The sequence below is a fragment of the Lampetra planeri genome, chromosome 4, assembly GCF_965212315.1.
Source record: "Lampetra planeri chromosome 4, kcLamPlan1.2.h2, whole genome shotgun sequence".
Lineage (NCBI taxonomy): Eukaryota > Metazoa > Chordata > Hyperoartia > Petromyzontiformes > Petromyzontidae > Lampetra > Lampetra planeri.
Window position 1 is genome coordinate 17057613 of NC_136110.1, and position 14424 is coordinate 17072036.

Sequence of the window (14424 nt, forward strand, 5' to 3'; positions counted from 1 at the left end):
ATGTGTAAAAATTTTGACTTTTTTGAGTGCACGTGCAAATCTGCTGAAAAAGCCTGTGGAAGTTTCACGGCGTTCGTACGATATTTGGCGACGCAAAAATGAGCGATTTCCCAGCTCGAGAGAATTCGGCGCGAGAGAAACGATGCCCCGTAACGCACATGAGAGCAATCCGGGCCAATTTCTCCCGTTTGATGGGGTCTATGTGTAAAAATTTTGACTTTTTTGAGTGCACGTGCAAATCTGCTGGAAAAGCCTGTGGAAGTTTCACGGCGTTCGTACGATATTTGGCGACGCAAAAATGAGCGATTTCCCAGCTCGATGGAATTCGGCGCGACAGAAACGATGCCCCGTAACGCACATGAGAGCAATCCGGGCCAATTTCTCCCGTTTGATGGGGTCTATGTGTAAAAATTTTGACTTTTTTGAGTGCAGGTGCAAATCTGCTGAAAAAGCCTGTGGAAGTTTCACGGCGTTCGTACGATATTTGGCGACGCAAAAATGAGCGATTTCCCAGCTCGAGAGAATTCGGCGCGAGAGAAACGATGCCCCGTAACGCACATGAGAGCAATCCGGGCCAATTTCTCCCGTTTGATGGGGTCTATGTGTACAAATTTTGACTTTTTTGAGTGCACGTGCAAATCTGCTGAAAAAGCCTGTGGAAGTTTCACGGCGTTCGTACGATATTTGGCGACGCAAAAATGAGCGATTTCCCAGCTCGATGGAATTCGGCGCGACAGAAACGATGCCCCGTAACGCACATGAGAGCAATCCGGGCCAATTTCTCCCGTTTGATGGGGTCTATGTGTAAAAATTTTGACTTTTTTGAGTGCACGTGCAAATCTGCTGAAAAAGCCTGTGGAAGTTTCACGGCGTTCGTACGATATTTGGCGACGCAAAAATGAGCGATTTCCCAGCTCGAGAGAATTCGGCGCGAGAGAAACGATGCCCCGTAACGCACATGAGAGCAATCCGGGCCAATTTCTCCCGTTTGATGGGGTCTATGTGTAAAAATTTTGACTTTTTTGAGTGCAGGTGCAAATCTGCTGAAAAAGCCTGTGGAAGTTTCACGGCGTTCGTACGATATTTGGCGACGCAAAAATGAGCGATTTCCCAGCTCGATGGAATTCGGCGCGAGAGAAACGATGCCCCGTAACGCACATGAGAGCAATCCGGGCCAATTTCTCCCGTTTGATGGGGTCTATGTGTAAAAATTTTGACTTTTTTGAGTGCAGGTGCAAATCTGCTGAAAAAGCCTGTGGAAGTTTCACGGCGTTCGTACGATATTTGGCGACGCAAAAATGAGCGATTTCCCAGCTCGAGAGAATTCGGCGCGAGAGAAACGATGCCCCGTAACGCACATGAGAGCAATCCGGGCCAATTTCTCCCGTTTGATGGGGTCTATGTGTAAAAATTTTGACTTTTTTGAGTGCAGGTGCAAATCTGCTGGAAAAGCCTGTGGAAGTTTCACGGCGTTCGTACGATATTTGGCGACGCAAAAATGAGCGATTTCCCAGCTCGATGGAATTCGGCGCGAGAGAAACGATGCCCCGTAACGCACATGAGAGCAATCCCGGCCAATTTCTCCCGTTTGATGGGGTCTATGTGTAAAAATTTTGACTTTTTTGAGTGCACGTGCAAATCTGCTGAAAAAGCCTGTGGAAGTTTCACGGCGTTCGTACGATATTTGGCGACGCAAAAATGAGCGATTTCCCAGCTCGATGGAATTCGGAGCGAGAGAAACGATGCCCCGTAACGCACATGAGAGCAATCCCGGCCAATTTCTCCCGTTTGATGGGGTCTATGTGTAAAAATTTTGACTTTTTTGAGTGCACGTGCAAATCTGCTGAAAAAGCCTGTGGAAGTTTCACGGCGTTCGTACGATATTTGGCGACGCAAAAATGAGCGATTTCCCAGCTCGAGAGAATTCGGCGCGAGAGAAACGATGCCCCGTAACGCACATGAGAGCAATCCGGGCCAATTTCTCCCGTTTGATGGGGTCTATGTGTAAAAATTTTGACTTTTTTGAGTGCAGGTGCAAATCTGCTGAAAAAGCCTGTGGAAGTTTCACGGCGTTCGTACGATATTTGGCGATGCAAAAATGAGCGATTTCCCAGCTCGATGGAATTCGGCGCGAGAGAAACGATGCCCCGTAACGCACATGAGAGCAATCCGGGCCAATTTCTCCCGTTTGATGGGGTCTATGTGTAAAAATTTTGACTTTTTTGAGTGCACGTGCAAATCTGCTGAAAAAGCCTGTGGAAGTTTCACGGCGTTCGTACGATATTTGGCGACGCAAAAATGAGCGATTTCCCAGCTCGAGAGAATTCGGCGCGAGAGAAACGATGCCCCGTAACGCACATGAGAGCAATCCGGGCCAATTTCTCCCGTTTGATGGGGTCTATGTGTAAAAATTTTGACTTTTTTGAGTGCAGGTGCAAATCTGCTGGAAAAGCCTGTGGAAGTTTCACGGCGTTCGTACGATATTTGGCGACGCAAAAATGAGCGATTTCCCAGCTCGATGGAATTCGGAGCGAGAGAAACGATGCCCCGTAACGCACATGAGAGCAATCCCGGCCAATTTCTCCCGTTTGATGGGGTCTATGTGTACAAATTTTGACTTTTTTGAGTGCACGTGCCAATCTGCTGGAAAAGCCTGTGGAAGTTTCACGGCGTTCGTACGATATTTGGCGACGCAAAAATGAGCGATTTCCCAGCTCGATGGAATTCGGCGCGAGAGAAACGATGCCCCGTAACGCACATGAGAGCAATCCCGGCCAATTTCTCCCGTTTGATGGGGTCTATGTGTAAAAATTTTGACTTTTTTGAGTGCACGTGCAAATCTGCTGAAAAAGCCTGTGGAAGTTTCACGGCGTTCGTACGATATTTGGCGACGCAAAAATGAGCGATTTCCCAGCTCGATGGAATTCGGAGCGAGAGAAACGATGCCCCGTAACGCACATGAGAGCAATCCCGGCCAATTTCTCCCGTTTGATGGGGTCTATGTGTAAAAATTTTGACTTTTTTGAGTGCACGTGCAAATCTGCTGAAAAAGCCTGTGGAAGTTTCACGGCGTTCGTACGATATTTGGCGACGCAAAAATGAGCGATTTCCCAGCTCGAGAGAATTCGGCGCGAGAGAAACGATGCCCCGTAACGCACATGAGAGCAATCCGGGCCAATTTCTCCCGTTTGATGGGGTCTATGTGTAAAAATTTTGACTTTTTTGAGTGCACGTGCAAATCTGCTGGAAAAGCCTGTGGAAGTTTCACGGCGTTCGTACGATATTTGGCGACGCAAAAATGAGCGATTTCCCAGCTCGATGGAATTCGGCGCGACAGAAACGATGCCCCGTAACGCACATGAGAGCAATCCGGGCCAATTTCTCCCGTTTGATGGGGTCTATGTGTAAAAATTTTGACTTTTTTGAGTGCAGGTGCAAATCTGCTGAAAAAGCCTGTGGAAGTTTCACGGCGTTCGTACGATATTTGGCGACGCAAAAATGAGCGATTTCCCAGCTCGAGAGAATTCGGCGCGAGAGAAACGATGCCCCGTAACGCACATGAGAGCAATCCGGGCCAATTTCTCCCGTTTGATGGGGTCTATGTGTACAAATTTTGACTTTTTTGAGTGCACGTGCAAATCTGCTGAAAAAGCCTGTGGAAGTTTCACGGCGTTCGTACGATATTTGGCGACGCAAAAATGAGCGATTTCCCAGCTCGATGGAATTCGGCGCGACAGAAACGATGCCCCGTAACGCACATGAGAGCAATCCGGGCCAATTTCTCCCGTTTGATGGGGTCTATGTGTAAAAATTTTGACTTTTTTGAGTGCACGTGCAAATCTGCTGAAAAAGCCTGTGGAAGTTTCACGGCGTTCGTACGATATTTGGCGACGCAAAAATGAGCGATTTCCCAGCTCGAGAGAATTCGGCGCGAGAGAAACGATGCCCCGTAACGCACATGAGAGCAATCCCGGCCAATTTCTCCCGTTTGATGGGGTCTATGTGTACAAATTTTGACTTTTTTGAGTGCACGTGCCAATCTGCTGGAAAAGCCTGTGGAAGTTTCACGGCGTTCGTACGATATTTGGCGACGCAAAAATGAGCGATTTCCCAGCTCGATGGAATTCGGCGCGACAGAAACGATGCCCCGTAACGCACATGAGAGCAATCCGGGCCAATTTCTCCCGTTTGATGGGGTCTATGTGTAAAAATTTTGACTTTTTTGAGTGCAGGTGCAAATCTGCTGGAAAAGCCTGTGGAAGTTTCACGGCGTTCGTACGATATTTGGCGACGCAAAAATGAGCGATTTCCAAGCTCGATGGAATTCGGAGCGAGAGAAACGATGCCCCGTAACGCACATGAGAGCAATCCGGGCCAATTTCTCCCGTTTGATGGGGTCTATGTGTAAAAATTTTGACTTTTTTGAGTGCAGGTGCAAATCTGCTGAAAAAGCCTGTGGAAGTTTCACGGCGTTCGTACGATATTTGGCGACGCAAAAATGAGCGATTTCCCAGCTCGAGAGAATTCGGCGCGAGAGAAACGATGCCCCGTAACGCACATGAGAGCAATCCGGGCCAATTTCTCCCGTTTGATGGGGTCTATGTGTAAAAATTTTGACTTTTTTGAGTGCAGGTGCAAATCTGCTGGAAAAGCCTGTGGAAGTTTCACGGCGTTCGTACGATATTTGGCGACGCAAAAATGAGCGATTTCCCAGCTCGATGGAATTCGGCGCGAGAGAAACGATGCCCCGTAACGCACATGAGAGCAATCCCGGCCAATTTCTCCCGTTTGATGGGGTCTATGTGTAAAAATTTTGACTTTTTTGAGTGCACGTGCAAATCTGCTGAAAAAGCCTGTGGAAGTTTCACGGCGTTCGTACGATATTTGGCGACGCAAAAATGAGCGATTTCCCAGCTCGATGGAATTCGGAGCGAGAGAAACGATGCCCCGTAACGCACATGAGAGCAATCCCGGCCAATTTCTCCCGTTTGATGGGGTCTATGTGTAAAAATTTTGACTTTTTTGAGTGCACGTGCAAATCTGCTGAAAAAGCCTGTGGAAGTTTCACGGCGTTCGTACGATATTTGGCGACGCAAAAATGAGCGATTTCCCAGCTCGAGAGAATTCGGCGCGAGAGAAACGATGCCCCGTAACGCACATGAGAGCAATCCGGGCCAATTTCTCCCGTTTGATGGGGTCTATGTGTAAAAATTTTGACTTTTTTGAGTGCAGGTGCAAATCTGCTGAAAAAGCCTGTGGAAGTTTCACGGCGTTCGTACGATATTTGGCGACGCAAAAATGAGCGATTTCCCAGCTCGATGGAATTCGGCGCGAGAGAAACGATGCCCCGTAACGCACATGAGAGCAATCCGGGCCAATTTCTCCCGTTTGATGGGGTCTATGTGTAAAAATTTTGACTTTTTTGAGTGCACGTGCAAATCTGCTGAAAAAGCCTGTGGAAGTTTCACGGCGTTCGTACGATATTTGGCGACGCAAAAATGAGCGATTTCCCAGCTCGAGAGAATTCGGCGCGAGAGAAACGATGCCCCGTAACGCACATGAGAGCAATCCGGGCCAATTTCTCCCGTTTGATGGGGTCTATGTGTAAAAATTTTGACTTTTTTGAGTGCAGGTGCAAATCTGCTGGAAAAGCCTGTGGAAGTTTCACGGCGTTCGTACGATATTTGGCGACGCAAAAATGAGCGATTTCCCAGCTCGATGGAATTCGGAGCGAGAGAAACGATGCCCCGTAACGCACATGAGAGCAATCCCGGCCAATTTCTCCCGTTTGATGGGGTCTATGTGTACAAATTTTGACTTTTTTGAGTGCACGTGCCAATCTGCTGGAAAAGCCTGTGGAAGTTTCACGGCGTTCGTACGATATTTGGCGACGCAAAAATGAGCGATTTCCCAGCTCGATGGAATTCGGCGCGAGAGAAACGATGCCCCGTAACGCACATGAGAGCAATCCCGGCCAATTTCTCCCGTTTGATGGGGTCTATGTGTAAAAATTTTGACTTTTTTGAGTGCACGTGCAAATCTGCTGAAAAAGCCTGTGGAAGTTTCACGGCGTTCGTACGATATTTGGCGACGCAAAAATGAGCGATTTCCCAGCTCGATGGAATTCGGAGCGAGAGAAACGATGCCCCGTAACGCACATGAGAGCAATCCCGGCCAATTTCTCCCGTTTGATGGGGTCTATGTGTAAAAATTTTGACTTTTTTGAGTGCACGTGCAAATCTGCTGAAAAAGCCTGTGGAAGTTTCACGGCGTTCGTACGATATTTGGCGACGCAAAAATGAGCGATTTCCCAGCTCGAGAGAATTCGGCGCGAGAGAAACGATGCCCCGTAACGCACATGAGAGCAATCCGGGCCAATTTCTCCCGTTTGATGGGGTCTATGTGTAAAAATTTTGACTTTTTTGAGTGCACGTGCAAATCTGCTGGAAAAGCCTGTGGAAGTTTCACGGCGTTCGTACGATATTTGGCGACGCAAAAATGAGCGATTTCCCAGCTCGATGGAATTCGGCGCGACAGAAACGATGCCCCGTAACGCACATGAGAGCAATCCGGGCCAATTTCTCCCGTTTGATGGGGTCTATGTGTAAAAATTTTGACTTTTTTGAGTGCAGGTGCAAATCTGCTGAAAAAGCCTGTGGAAGTTTCACGGCGTTCGTACGATATTTGGCGACGCAAAAATGAGCGATTTCCCAGCTCGAGAGAATTCGGCGCGAGAGAAACGATGCCCCGTAACGCACATGAGAGCAATCCGGGCCAATTTCTCCCGTTTGATGGGGTCTATGTGTACAAATTTTGACTTTTTTGAGTGCACGTGCAAATCTGCTGAAAAAGCCTGTGGAAGTTTCACGGCGTTCGTACGATATTTGGCGACGCAAAAATGAGCGATTTCCCAGCTCGATGGAATTCGGCGCGACAGAAACGATGCCCCGTAACGCACATGAGAGCAATCCGGGCCAATTTCTCCCGTTTGATGGGGTCTATGTGTAAAAATTTTGACTTTTTTGAGTGCACGTGCAAATCTGCTGAAAAAGCCTGTGGAAGTTTCACGGCGTTCGTACGATATTTGGCGACGCAAAAATGAGCGATTTCCCAGCTCGAGAGAATTCGGCGCGAGAGAAACGATGCCCCGTAACGCACATGAGAGCAATCCGGGCCAATTTCTCCCGTTTGATGGGGTCTATGTGTAAAAATTTTGACTTTTTTGAGTGCAGGTGCAAATCTGCTGGAAAAGCCTGTGGAAGTTTCACGGCGTTCGTACGATATTTGGCGACGCAAAAATGAGCGATTTCCCAGCTCGATGGAATTCGGAGCGAGAGAAACGATGCCCCGTAACGCACATGAGAGCAATCCCGGCCAATTTCTCCCGTTTGATGGGGTCTATGTGTACAAATTTTGACTTTTTTGAGTGCACGTGCCAATCTGCTGGAAAAGCCTGTGGAAGTTTCACGGCGTTCGTACGATATTTGGCGACGCAAAAATGAGCGATTTCCCAGCTCGATGGAATTCGGCGCGAGAGAAACGATGCCCCGTAACGCACATGAGAGCAATCCCGGCCAATTTCTCCCGTTTGATGGGGTCTATGTGTAAAAATTTTGACTTTTTTGAGTGCACGTGCAAATCTGCTGAAAAAGCCTGTGGAAGTTTCACGGCGTTCGTACGATATTTGGCGACGCAAAAATGAGCGATTTCCCAGCTCGATGGAATTCGGAGCGAGAGAAACGATGCCCCGTAACGCACATGAGAGCAATCCCGGCCAATTTCTCCCGTTTGATGGGGTCTATGTGTAAAAATTTTGACTTTTTTGAGTGCACGTGCAAATCTGCTGAAAAAGCCTGTGGAAGTTTCACGGCGTTCGTACGATATTTGGCGACGCAAAAATGAGCGATTTCCCAGCTCGAGAGAATTCGGCGCGAGAGAAACGATGCCCCGTAACGCACATGAGAGCAATCCGGGCCAATTTCTCCCGTTTGATGGGGTCTATGTGTAAAAATTTTGACTTTTTTGAGTGCACGTGCAAATCTGCTGGAAAAGCCTGTGGAAGTTTCACGGCGTTCGTACGATATTTGGCGACGCAAAAATGAGCGATTTCCCAGCTCGATGGAATTCGGCGCGACAGAAACGATGCCCCGTAACGCACATGAGAGCAATCCGGGCCAATTTCTCCCGTTTGATGGGGTCTATGTGTAAAAATTTTGACTTTTTTGAGTGCAGGTGCAAATCTGCTGAAAAAGCCTGTGGAAGTTTCACGGCGTTCGTACGATATTTGGCGACGCAAAAATGAGCGATTTCCCAGCTCGAGAGAATTCGGCGCGAGAGAAACGATGCCCCGTAACGCACATGAGAGCAATCCGGGCCAATTTCTCCCGTTTGATGGGGTCTATGTGTACAAATTTTGACTTTTTTGAGTGCACGTGCAAATCTGCTGAAAAAGCCTGTGGAAGTTTCACGGCGTTCGTACGATATTTGGCGACGCAAAAATGAGCGATTTCCCAGCTCGAGAGAATTCGGCGCGAGAGAAACGATGCCCCGTAACGCACATGAGAGCAATCCGGGCCAATTTCTCCCGTTTGATGGGGTCTATGTGTAAAAATTTTGACTTTTTTGAGTGCAGGTGCAAATCTGCTGGAAAAGCCTGTGGAAGTTTCACGGCGTTCGTACGATATTTGGCGACGCAAAAATGAGCGATTTCCCAGCTCGATGGAATTCGGCGCGAGAGAAACGATGCCCCGTAACGCACATGAGAGCAATCCCGGCCAATTTCTCCCGTTTGATGGGGTCTATGTGTAAAAATTTTGACTTTTTTGAGTGCACGTGCAAATCTGCTGAAAAAGCCTGTGGAAGTTTCACGGCGTTCGTACGATATTTGGCGACGCAAAAATGAGCGATTTCCCAGCTCGATGGAATTCGGAGCGAGAGAAACGATGCCCCGTAACGCACATGAGAGCAATCCCGGCCAATTTCTCCCGTTTGATGGGGTCTATGTGTAAAAATTTTGACTTTTTTGAGTGCACGTGCAAATCTGCTGAAAAAGCCTGTGGAAGTTTCACGGCGTTCGTACGATATTTGGCGACGCAAAAATGAGCGATTTCCCAGCTCGAGAGAATTCGGCGCGAGAGAAACGATGCCCCGTAACGCACATGAGAGCAATCCGGGCCAATTTCTCCCGTTTGATGGGGTCTATGTGTAAAAATTTTGACTTTTTTGAGTGCAGGTGCAAATCTGCTGAAAAAGCCTGTGGAAGTTTCACGGCGTTCGTACGATATTTGGCGACGCAAAAATGAGCGATTTCCCAGCTCGATGGAATTCGGCGCGAGAGAAACGATGCCCCGTAACGCACATGAGAGCAATCCGGGCCAATTTCTCCCGTTTGATGGGGTCTATGTGTAAAAATTTTGACTTTTTTGAGTGCACGTGCAAATCTGCTGAAAAAGCCTGTGGAAGTTTCACGGCGTTCGTACGATATTTGGCGACGCAAAAATGAGCGATTTCCCAGCTCGAGAGAATTCGGCGCGAGAGAAACGATGCCCCGTAACGCACATGAGAGCAATCCGGGCCAATTTCTCCCGTTTGATGGGGTCTATGTGTAAAAATTTTGACTTTTTTGAGTGCAGGTGCAAATCTGCTGGAAAAGCCTGTGGAAGTTTCACGGCGTTCGTACGATATTTGGCGACGCAAAAATGAGCGATTTCCCAGCTCGATGGAATTCGGAGCGAGAGAAACGATGCCCCGTAACGCACATGAGAGCAATCCCGGCCAATTTCTCCCGTTTGATGGGGTCTATGTGTACAAATTTTGACTTTTTTGAGTGCACGTGCCAATCTGCTGGAAAAGCCTGTGGAAGTTTCACGGCGTTCGTACGATATTTGGCGACGCAAAAATGAGCGATTTCCCAGCTCGATGGAATTCGGCGCGAGAGAAACGATGCCCCGTAACGCACATGAGAGCAATCCCGGCCAATTTCTCCCGTTTGATGGGGTCTATGTGTAAAAATTTTGACTTTTTTGAGTGCACGTGCAAATCTGCTGAAAAAGCCTGTGGAAGTTTCACGGCGTTCGTACGATATTTGGCGACGCAAAAATGAGCGATTTCCCAGCTCGATGGAATTCGGAGCGAGAGAAACGATGCCCCGTAACGCACATGAGAGCAATCCCGGCCAATTTCTCCCGTTTGATGGGGTCTATGTGTAAAAATTTTGACTTTTTTGAGTGCACGTGCAAATCTGCTGAAAAAGCCTGTGGAAGTTTCACGGCGTTCGTACGATATTTGGCGACGCAAAAATGAGCGATTTCCCAGCTCGAGAGAATTCGGCGCGAGAGAAACGATGCCCCGTAACGCACATGAGAGCAATCCGGGCCAATTTCTCCCGTTTGATGGGGTCTATGTGTAAAAATTTTGACTTTTTTGAGTGCACGTGCAAATCTGCTGGAAAAGCCTGTGGAAGTTTCACGGCGTTCGTACGATATTTGGCGACGCAAAAATGAGCGATTTCCCAGCTCGATGGAATTCGGCACGACAGAAACGATGCCCCGTAACGCACATGAGAGCAATCCGGGCCAATTTCTCCCGTTTGATGGGGTCTATGTGTAAAAATTTTGACTTTTTTGAGTGCAGGTGCAAATCTGCTGAAAAAGCCTGTGGAAGTTTCACGGCGTTCGTACGATATTTGGCGACGCAAAAATGAGCGATTTCCCAGCTCGAGAGAATTCGGCGCGAGAGAAACGATGCCCCGTAACGCACATGAGAGCAATCCGGGCCAATTTCTCCCGTTTGATGGGGTCTATGTGTACAAATTTTGACTTTTTTGAGTGCACGTGCAAATCTGCTGAAAAAGCCTGTGGAAGTTTCACGGCGTTCGTACGATATTTGGCGACGCAAAAATGAGCGATTTCCCAGCTCGATGGAATTCGGCGCGACAGAAACGATGCCCCGTAACGCACATGAGAGCAATCCGGGCCAATTTCTCCCGTTTGATGGGGTCTATGTGTAAAAATTTTGACTTTTTTGAGTGCACGTGCAAATCTGCTGAAAAAGCCTGTGGAAGTTTCACGGCGTTCGTACGATATTTGGCGACGCAAAAATGAGCGATTTCCCAGCTCGAGAGAATTCGGCGCGAGAGAAACGATGCCCCGTAACGCACATGAGAGCAATCCCGGCCAATTTCTCCCGTTTGATGGGGTCTATGTGTACAAATTTTGACTTTTTTGAGTGCACGTGCCAATCTGCTGGAAAAGCCTGTGGAAGTTTCACGGCGTTCGTACGATATTTGGCGACGCAAAAATGAGCGATTTCCCAGCTCGATGGAATTCGGCGCGACAGAAACGATGCCCCGTAACGCACATGAGAGCAATCCGGGCCAATTTCTCCCGTTTGATGGGGTCTATGTGTAAAAATTTTGACTTTTTTGAGTGCAGGTGCAAATCTGCTGGAAAAGCCTGTGGAAGTTTCACGGCGTTCGTACGATATTTGGCGACGCAAAAATGAGCGATTTCCAAGCTCGATGGAATTCGGAGCGAGAGAAACGATGCCCCGTAACGCACATGAGAGCAATCCGGGCCAATTTCTCCCGTTTGATGGGGTCTATGTGTAAAAATTTTGACTTTTTTGAGTGCAGGTGCAAATCTGCTGAAAAAGCCTGTGGAAGTTTCACGGCGTTCGTACGATATTTGGCGACGCAAAAATGAGCGATTTCCCAGCTCGAGAGAATTCGGCGCGAGAGAAACGATGCCCCGTAACGCACATGAGAGCAATCCGGGCCAATTTCTCCCGTTTGATGGGGTCTATGTGTACAAATTTTGACTTTTTTGAGTGCACGTGCCAATCTGCTGGAAAAGCCTGTGGAAGTTTCACGGCGTTCGTACGATATTTGGCGACGCAAAAATGAGCGATTTCCCAGCTCGATGGAATTCGGAGCGAGAGAAACGATGCCCCGTAACGCACATGAGAGCAATCCCGGCCAATTTCTCCCGTTTGATGGGGTCTATGTGTACAAATTTTGACTTTTTTGAGTGCACGTGCCAATCTGCTGGAAAAGCCTGTGGAAGTTTCACGGCGTTCGTACGATATTTGGCGACGCAAAAATGAGCGATTTCCCAGCTCGATGGAATTCGGCGCGACAGAAACGATGCCCCGTAACGCACATGAGAGCAATCCGGGCCAATTTCTCCCGTTTGATGGGGTCTATGTGTAAAAATTTTGACTTTTTTGAGTGCAGGTGCAAATCTGCTGGAAAAGCCTGTGGAAGTTTCACGGCGTTCGTACGATATTTGGCGACGCAAAAATGAGCGATTTCCAAGCTCGATGGAATTCGGAGCGAGAGAAACGATGCCCCGTAACGCACATGAGAGCAATCCGGGCCAATTTCTCCCGTTTGATGGGGTCTATGTGTAAAAATTTTGACTTTTTTGAGTGCAGGTGCAAATCTGCTGAAAAAGCCTGTGGAAGTTTCACGGCGTTCGTACGATATTTGGCGACGCAAAAATGAGCGATTTCCCAGCTCGAGAGAATTCGGCGCGAGAGAAACGATGCCCCGTAACGCACATGAGAGCAATCCGGGCCAATTTCTCCCGTTTGATGGGGTCTATGTGTAAAAATTTAGACTTTTTTGAGTGCACGTGCAAATCTGCTGGAAAAGCCTGTGGAAGTTTCACGGCGTTCGTACGATATTTGGCGACGCAAAAATGAGCGATTTCCCAGCTCGATGGAATTCGGCGCGAGAGAAACGATGCCCCGTAACGCACATGAGAGCAATCCCGGCCAATTTCTCCCGTTTGATGGGGTCTATGTGTAAAAATTTTGACTTTTTTGAGTGCACGTGCAAATCTGCTGAAAAAGCCTGTGGAAGTTTCACGGCGTTCGTACGATATTTGGCGACGCAAAAATGAGCGATTTCCCAGCTCGATGGAATTCGGAGCGAGAGAAACGATGCCCCGTAACGCACATGAGAGCAATCCCGGCCAATTTCTCCCGTTTGATGGGGTCTATGTGTACAAATTTTGACTTTTTTGAGTGCACGTGCAAATCTGCTGAAAAAGCCTGTGGAAGTTTCACGGCGTTCGTACGATATTTGGCGACGCAAAAATGAGCGATTTCCCAGCTCGAGAGAATTCGGCGCGAGAGAAACGATGCCCCGTAACGCACATGAGAGCAATCCGGGCCAATTTCTCCCGTTTGATGGGGTCTATGTGTAAAAATTTTGACTTTTTTGAGTGCACGTGCAAATCTGCTGAAAAAGCCTGTGGAAGTTTCACGGCGTTCGTACGATATTTGGCGACGCAAAAATGAGCGATTTCCCAGCTCGATGGAATTCGGCGCGAGAGAAACGATGCCCCGTAACGCACATGAGAGCAATCCGGGCCAATTTCTCCCGTTTGATGGGGTCTATGTGTAAAAATTTTGACTTTTTTGAGTGCAGGTGCAAATCTGCTGAAAAAGCCTGTGGAAGTTTCACGGCGTTCGTACGATATTTGGCGACGCAAAAATGAGCGATTTCCCAGCTCGAGAGAATTCGGCGCGAGAGAAACGATGCCCCGTAACGCACATGAGAGCAATCCGGGCCAATTTCTCCCGTTTGATGGGGTCTATGTGTAAAAATTTTGACTTTTTTGAGTGCAGGTGCAAATCTGCTGGAAAAGCCTGTGGAAGTTTCACGGCGTTCGTACGATATTTGGCGACGCAAAAATGAGCGATTTCCCAGCTCGATGGAATTCGGAGCGAGAGAAACGATGCCCCGTAACGCACATGAGAGCAATCCCGGCCAATTTCTCCCGTTTGATGGGGTCTATGTGTACAAATTTTGACTTTTTTGAGTGCACGTGCCAATCTGCTGGAAAAGCCTGTGGAAGTTTCACGGCGTTCGTACGATATTTGGCGACGCAAAAATGAGCGATTTCCCAGCTCGATGGAATTCGGCGCGAGAGAAACGATGCCCCGTAACGCACATGAGAGCAATCCCGGCCAATTTCTCCCGTTTGATGGGGTCTATGTGTAAAAATTTTGACTTTTTTGAGTGCACGTGCAAATCTGCTGAAAAAGCCTGTGGAAGTTTCACGGCGTTCGTACGATATTTGGCGACGCAAAAATGAGCGATTTCCCAGCTCGATGGAATTCGGAGCGAGAGAAACGATGCCCCGTAACGCACATGAGAGCAATCCCGGCCAATTTCTCCCGTTTGATGGGGTCTATGTGTAAAAATTTTGACTTTTTTGAGTGCACGTGCAAATCTGCTGAAAAAGCCTGTGGAAGTTTCACGGCGTTCGTACGATATTTGGCGACGCAAAAATGAGCGATTTCCCAGCTCGAGAGAATTCGGCGCGAGAGAAACGATGCCCCGTAACGCACATGAGAGCAATCCGGGCCAATTTCTCCCGTTTGATGGGGTCTATGTGTAAAAATTTTGACTTTTTT